Source organism: Tachyglossus aculeatus, chromosome 20 (genome assembly GCF_015852505.1).
Source record: "Tachyglossus aculeatus isolate mTacAcu1 chromosome 20, mTacAcu1.pri, whole genome shotgun sequence".
Taxonomy (NCBI): Eukaryota; Metazoa; Chordata; class Mammalia; order Monotremata; family Tachyglossidae; genus Tachyglossus; species Tachyglossus aculeatus.
In genome coordinates, this window is record NC_052085.1 from 6525674 (window position 1) to 6534260 (window position 8587).

Genomic DNA, 8587 nt, shown 5'->3' on the forward strand with positions numbered 1-8587 from the left:
CAAAAAGGGATTCTGATTTCATCAGCTTCCTACTGTGTGTGAACTTAGACAGGTCACATAACTGTTGGGTAGGGACTGTCTCTATGTGTTGCCAACTTGTACTTCCCAAGCACTTAGTACAGTGCTCTGCACACAGTAAGCGCTCAATAAATACGATTGATGATGATTCATGATGTAACTTCTCTGTGCCTCAGTTTCCTCATGTCAAGTGGAGATAACTGTTCTCTCTTTCCACCTAGACTATGAGCCCTGTGTGGACAGGACTGTATCTGACCTGGTTAGCTTGTATCTACCTCAGCGCTTAGAATATTGCTTGACACCAAGTAGGCGCTTAATAAATACAGTAATAATAATAAGAAGAATAAAATAAAGTAGGGAATGGAGACAAGGAAAGGGGGAGGGGAAGGGAAGAGTGGAAAAGAAGGGTTGGGAGGCTGTAAGCCTTCTGCAAGGGACAAGAAATGGAGCTGACATCTTGGCTCTGCTTCTGGCATCAAGGGGCAGAGCTGGCTAGCTATAGCAGCCTCCCTTCCCCATCCTGCCCTATCCTCCCCCCCCAAAAAAAAAAGCTGGGGTAGCCTCCTTGAAATGGGGATTGGGCTTTTTCTCTCCCCGTGGTCGGCATTCAACCTAGAGGTGAATTTAAGGCAGTAGTGATGAGAGGAAGGTGTTGGGGTGGCCAAGATGAGGCACTTCATTTATCAGTCAGTCGATCAATCAACAGTATTTACTGAGCACCCACTGAATGTAAAGCACTGTGCTAAAAGGTTGGGGGAGTATGGCAGGAGAAAAGACCCATGTTCCCCGTTCTCAGAGCTCATGACCTAATGTGGGAAACAGACAGGAATTGTTTTCAATTAGTGGGAGCAGGAGAAAGAGCAGGATTCTTATAACAGGGAGCAGTCCTGGTGTGTCAGGATGAAATGGCTGAATGAGTCATTGAAATCACAAATATGTACACAAGTGATGAGAAGATTAAACCACATAAGGGCTAAGAATGCTGGGAATTAAGCGTGGAAGGCTTCCTGGAGAAGGGGGGTTTGGGGAGGAGTCAGAAAACGGGGTGATATTGTGGATTTGCAGGGGGTGGCGGCAGGCAGGAAGGGAGGTCCAGGGAGCAAGAGCAGCTTGGCCTTGACTAAATTTCACCTCACTGACCTGGTTGGCTCTTGGAAAAATTGGATAGATGGTCCACAGCCAACCGCACACGTCACAGATGTTTCAGTGCACCATGCTGAACGTAAGCAAGTCGGGCCCCTGGGGTCGATAGGAACACAGCAGCATTAGTGACTTTCTAATTAGGACATTTTCATTGAAAAAAGAAATGTAATAAAGTTTCACTATTGTCTCAAACAGAAAGTTCAAGTCCAATCTTACCCTAAGTGGGCACAGCCCCAAAATTAGTATAGTATAAACCGTGTGTTTGTGGTTCTGGCACCGGCTCTCCAACTTCTCAGAATTCCTTGGACTCTCAGAAGGATCTTGATTTACAAACTCAAGTACACACAGGCTGCCACCCCGCTCACTCCTAGTTTCCTTAGCCAGTCGATATTTGTACTTGCCAATGTGATTCTTGGATTATTCCGTTCCAGGAGTAATTTATTAAATTCTTATCTCTTTAGCACATAAACATAATATAGAAAGCAAGAATAGGGAAATCCCTTCTGTGGAAGAAGCCACAAGTGGTTTGGGTCTGTGGAGCGAAGTGTGTGTCCGGAATTTAGGATTAAACACAGCTCAGTTTTTCAGTGGCTGCTTAATCAGTTGGTGTCCTGCCATATTGCTCCATGTTTTTTAGACGTTCAGTAGCACCCCAACTAGAGAGAAATTGAGGGAAATGTTCATTTCGCTGTGGGTAAAATGTTTGTGGCAGAGGGTAAAAAGAATTTTGAGGGGTTTATTTGCTGTGTCAGTTAAATAGACACGAGTTCCTATTTTTTCATCTTCTTTCAATCTGTGCTTGAAAGTGAATTCTAGAGAGACAGAAAATTTACTCTGACAGGAGGGAGAAGGTCATGGAAAGATGGCTGAATAAATGCTTAAATAATAGAGTATGTAAATCGGCATGCACCGAAGTGCTTTGGGTGTTTGCAGAAGTGACAAGATAGTAGTTGGGCAGCTGTGACCTGGGGAGGAGAAAATTAATCATAGAATGTGTTCTGGAGGAGGTGGGATTTCAAAAGCACCCTGAAGCTACCATGCTGCTTCATCCTTTAGTGCTGTTTAATTGGGTCCATAAAAACTGTGTTTAACACTAAACAAAGGAAAATTTCCGTTGTGAAATGTTCACAGTTTAAATGGGAATAAACAGACACAGTGGACCATAACAGTAAAAGAGCAATCCAAGGTAACAGTGGAGAATAAAATAGCTAGGCACAGGTCTACGAGGGAGGAAGCTGTGCTAAAAAGATCTGCCATATCTGTGCTAAATTGACTAAATTGAATTTAGTTGTCAACCAAAAAACTTATAAAGCTGAGGAGAATGGATGTGTTTAAGCCAAAGTAAACTGTGCAGCTTTTATCTCGGAGATAAGAAAACCTTTAGATTATGCTGACAATAAAATTCAAGAGTGCTGCACAGAAAAAACTGTCCTTCCCAACTCAAGAAGTCATTACTGACAGGTCCTATTAGTGCAAGGAGATGAGACCAATAAGTCTTCTCTGGAAATGCCAGTCATCATCATCATCATCAATCGTATTTATTGAGCGCTTACTATGTGCAGAGCACTGTACTAAGCGCTTGGGAAGTACAAATTGGCAACATATAGAGACAGTCCCTACCCAACAGTGGGTTCACAGTCTAAAAGGGGGAGACAGAGAACAAAACCAAACATACTAACAAAATAAAATAAATAGAATAGATATGTACAGTCCATTCCCGGTTGTACTCATGTAAGTGTCATTTACCTAATTGATGTTTGCCACTTGCAGTACCTGTTGCTGTTTCCAAGTATGGTTTCCTGATTTTTGTTTTTAAAGTATTTAAGTGCTTTCTATGTGGCAGGCAATGTACTAAGCGCTGGGGGAGATACAAGCTAATCAGATTGGAGTGGTCCATGTCCCACGTGGGGCTCACAATCTTGATTCCCATTTTACAGATGAGGTGACTGAGGCACAGAGAAGTTAAATGACTTGCCCAAGGTCACACAGTAGACAAATGGAGGAGCTGGGTTCTTCCCACTAGGCTAAACTGCTTTCTGTGGGTAATGTCCCCTTTCTTACCTACCGCTCACTAAGCTCTCCTGTCTGCCGCAGTTCTCTTTCAGTAGTCTGCCAGTATCTCACATTATTTGATACAGTGCTTCACTACACACAATTCTCCTATATTGAGGGTGTTGTTTTCTTGCCAAGACATGCATTAAGGTAGACCGACATTTTATTACTCTACGTCTGACCTCAATCACTCCTTGTGTGTGATAAATATGAAGAGATCTGTATTCTTCAGTGAGGCTGTGGTGGTAGTATTATTATTTCAGTAATAGTAATGACTGTCCACTCATTGGGTGCAGTGCACTGTACCAAGCATTCGGGGAGTTTCTTCAGTGAGGAATTAAAGTCCTCGGTTTGATGGCTGTCGGTATTATTTCCCCGCATCTCTTCGGCTCTAACATCACGCCACTGGTAACACACATTTCTTACTTTCATCTGCACTCTGGCCTCCTTTTTATTATGATTATGGGAAACCACAAGGTGATGTTGATGTAGTTCTTGCTTGGCTGCAAGCTTTTTGATCTCTGAGTCATTTTCCTCCAACCAGTCTTGGGTGGTTGCCCGGTACACAGAATCCCAGTAGGGGTAACTCAGTTGTTCAAGTTGGGGCATTTTGCCGGGATTCCTTGTTCCAGCAGGGCTACGGTAAGGCTGTCACAGAACTCCTTTGAAGGTGTCATCACTCTTCTGTGCATTTGCCACTGGGAACAATCTGGTTGGTTTGGGGTGAGTCACTTGTTCATACGTTGGTATTTCTGCTGCAGGTTTAGAGCTAACTAATCCCCCCTATTTTCCTGATGGGGCCATTCCATCAGCCACCTCAGCGCTTGGCTATTTTATGCTTGTTTGCTTATTGATTTATTCCCATTATATTTGCTTTTTGCTCCAAAGTACAATATATCCATCAGTTGATGCTTGTTGTCTGCAATATTAGACTGTAAGCGCCTTGTGGACAGGGGTCTTGCCTTTTATTTCTATTGTCTATTCTCCAAGCACCTGGAACGGGGTTCTGTACATGGGAAGGGCTCAGTAAATTCTGTTGATATTGATTTTCCAGATGACATTCAATCCAAGATTTGGCAAGGCTATCATGACTTGAGTACATTTCAAGTCCCACTTTGATGTCAAAGGAATGCTTTTTAATGCAATTCTATCAGTCAGATAGCACTTACTGAGCGCTTACTAGGTGCCGAGAATTTGGGAGAGTACATTAGAGTCGGTATACGTGATCCCTGCCTTCAAGGAGTTCACAATCTAGTGGACAAGGCAGGCACTTCAAAAAATTACGGATAAGAGGATAGAATAGAATCAATCAATCAATCGTATTTATTGAGCGCTTACTGTGTACAGAGCACTGTACTAAGCACTTGGGAAGTACAAGTTGGCAACATATAGAGATGGTCCCTACCCAACAGTGGGCTCACAGTCTAGAAGGGAATATATATATGAGAATATATGAGATGCATACAATAGGGCTTCAGGGCTTTAATGGTGTAGAAAAGTGGGCGTTGGGGGGATAGAAAATGGGTAGATTAGAGATTTATTGGGGAAGACTGCATTTCTTTTATAGTCCTCTTCAAAGTCCTGTAAAGTTTCTACAATAGGTCAGTGATCTTGCAGGGGGATTTAATGAAAGACTCACTAGATTCAGGCCTAGGACAGCAAATTTTAGAGGGTGGCAAATTTTTCCAATGCTGTGCCCCTCCATGTCCTTTCTAGCCCCGCTCCATCCTGCGTTACACTGTTGGGAGATTACGTGTCCCGGTGGAACTCACCTAGACTTCCTTCTTACCCATAATTTTACCGTCCCTCCACCCGCTCCTCACCGGCAGCCAACCCCACCAAGGGCCCGGGAAAATGGTAATCAGACTTGGTTGTTCAGGGGGCCCAGGCCTCAGCGCCCACCAATTCTGCTCCTGAAGGATAATAATAATAATGATGACATTTATTAAGCGCTTACTATGTGCAAAGCACTGTTCTAAGTGCTGGGGAGGTTACAAGGTGATCAGGTTGTCCCACGGGAGGCTCACAGTCTTCATCCCCATTTCCCCATCCCCATGATCACCAAGTCTGCCCAGCTGGGAAATGGGGCAATGCATTTCTGACAGGACCTGTGAATGTCAAATTATGCAATGTAAGGGAAGCAAAGTGACCACAGTAGCGCCTTAAATAGATTGAGGTTTCCCTCTTGACTCAACTTGTCCATGGAAAGATTTTCCTTTTCTCTTACTGGTGAAAGAGAAAACCACCAATCTCCTCTCTCCTCCTTCCCAGGCCAGGAGGCTGAAAGATTTATCTTCCACAGTGGTAACAGGACAAATGAATAATGGAGGCCTCCTCTTTCACCACTCTTTGAACTTGACTCATGGTGTTAAATAAACCCAAGATGAAGTATTTGCTTCCTCATGGAAGTTCATGAAACTTATCAGGGCAACAGCCCACAGACCACCTTCAGGAATGAGCTCCACTCTGATTTTTTTTTTCTCCTCTGATCTCAGAACTTGAAGGATAGGAAGTTTGGGAAAGATATTCAAGCCACTTCAAACATATTTAAATGGAGGTGACAGACTCTCCAATGACTCGAGATCCACGTTTTCTTACGGACAAGGAAAGTGTTTTGGGTATTCTTGCGCTTAGTGCAGTCTATTAAGCCTGCATTCAATGAAAAATAGTTTACAGTAAGTATATATAGAGTTGCCTTTGTATTAGAAGACATTACTGATGGTGAAGTTAATCTTTGAGGGTCTGTGTGACTGGAAAAAGCACATTAAAGCACATCAAAAGGCCATCCTTGTTGTGTTGTTCTGCTTGATATTTGTGGTGCTTGGCATTGTTTTCTCTTTTGCTTCTTTGTCTCTCAGGCCTTATGAAGCTTTTGCTCCAAGAGAGCCACTCCTTTCTTCACAAGTTTCAATAAGTAATTTAATAACATGCTTTAGAAAAGCCTTCATTCAATGAAAAGTAATTTAAATCATAACAACAGAAATTGAAAGAGGGGAAAATTAGTGAAACTGTCTTGTGTGGTGCAGAAAGAGAAAAACCTCATGTCGCGAAGGCATGTGAGGAAGGAAAAATACAAAAATGGCTGCGGGATTTGTGTCAACCAAGCTTTAAACATTTTAGCTTTGATTCATTTACCCCATTGCTCAGTATTTCAGTGGGAAGAGAAAGGTAACTACAGCTAAAAATCTCAGTTGGCCAAATTGTCATCCTATGTAACAATGTGGGAAAGCACAAATCTAGCCTGGTTTGGTGAAAGCCTTGAATCTGGCAGATTCTCCCAATCCATCTTTTATTTAAAGGAGGACAGCTTTGGGCACCAGCTGAATATTTGTGAGTCACAGCACCCTACAATGCTGCCACAAAATCTCTGGAGTCACAAGATTTGCTCTCATTCTTAAAACACAATTTCACTACCAAAGGATCTGGACATTATTAGAAGCATTTATGACAATTAAAGTTACAGTTCATAATGTAACCAGAAGAGATAGGAACTGTTTTTTTTTAGTTTCACATTCTCTCTCTCTTTCTCTGTCTCATCTGTCACTTTTATTGCTTCTCCACTAGATTGTAAACACCCTGAGGGCAGGGGATCATGTGTGTTAACTCAATTGCACTTTCACAAGAAGCAACATACCATAGGGGAAACAGCAGAGACCTGGGATACTCACTCCAGCCCTACAATAATTTTATAAACATTCTTACACCCTACTAATTATTTTATCCCTACTCTGTTTTAATGTCTGTCTTCCCCAGTAAGCTCCTTCTGGGCAGGGAATGTGTCTCCCAACTCTGTTGTATTGTACTTTCCCAAACATTTAGGTCAGTGCTCTGCACACAATAAATATTCAATAAATACCACTGGTTGATTGATTGGAGCCCAGGCTCTAATCCTCACTCCCCCTCTGACCTGCTGGGTGGTCTTGGGCAAACCGCTTAGCTTCCTTGTGCTTCACTTTCCTTATCTGTAAAATTGGGATTTAAATACTTATAAGTATTATTGTATTTGTTAAGCACTTACTCCATACCTTGCACTATTCTAAGTGCTGGGGTAGATACAATTAAATCAGCTCAGATACAGTCCCATGTGGGACAGGGACTCATAGTCTAAGTAGGAAGAATAACAAGGGTTGAATCCCCATTTTCCCGACAGGGAAACTGTTTTACAGATGAGAAATACCTATTTTCTCTCCCCTTTAGACCACGGGCCCCATGTGGGACAGGGATTGTGTCTTACCTGATTCTTTTGCATTTATCCCCTAAGTGCAGTGCTTCATGCACTGCAAGTGCTCAACAAATAAGATTATGAGTACTCCAAGCCCTCAGCGCAGTGTTCTGCACACAGGAGGTGCTCAACTAAATACTATTTAGTAAAAGGAAGCCCCTGGGACTTTCAGTGCAGAGGAGCTCTTGGCTTCTTTCATGCCCATAGGCTAAATACTCACCCAAGTGGCAGGGCTTTGGGTAGGAGGAGCAAAGTAGGGAGAGCCAGCTAACAAGTCAGAAAAAGCAGATTGGGGACACAGATCTACAGGAGCTAGTTCTATCTGGCCCCAGTTCAATGAAAGTTAAAATTCATATAATAGCATCATTGCAAATACAAATGTCTGATTCACGCTTATTAGTGTGTTTATAAGGGTTGTAAATGTGTGTGGAAACATCATGAAGGGCGCTTTATTCAGTAAATGTCATAGCTTTTATTGACAAGAATCTTGACCACAACACATTTTATAAGTATGTTACTCAGCAGCATATACTAAAAATCACCAAGCAGCTCTCCAGGCCAAATAATTGCCATCCCTGGATTAGCTGGGCATTTTTACATATTATGCTATATTCTATTATTAGGTTTCTTATTGCCCTTATTAACATTGTTATGTTTTTTTTCTTAAAACCCACTCTTTGGCCTACTTTAAAAGCTTATGCTGTTTCCCAGAGGCATATTATCATATGCTCTAGTCACATTCGCTGGGACGAATAGAAAAAGCTAAAAAGAGGTGGGGGTGTGGGGAGAGAGAAAGAAAGTATAGGAGAAAGAAATGGAGGGAGTCCGAGAAAGGGAGTGACGGATAGTTCTTCCTGATAAGACCCATGTGTGACCTGCAATCTCTTCCACACAGTGTGCTTATAAAGATTGGCTCTTGCAGCAGAGTAAAGGTTGTTACTGGCAACGTCTGGCTGTTTTCACTGTCTCCCTTTAAAGAGGCAACCTTCTCAAAGCCTTGGCTGAAGGAAAGCCACCCATTTTTAGTCGGACATGATTGAGAATTGTCCCCTGCCTCAGAGGCCAACCTCTTTTGTTATCACTGGAAACCACCTCTTCTTGGTTTAATAGGATTTTGTAAATAACTGTTCACCTTGTCCACACTCCTCATGA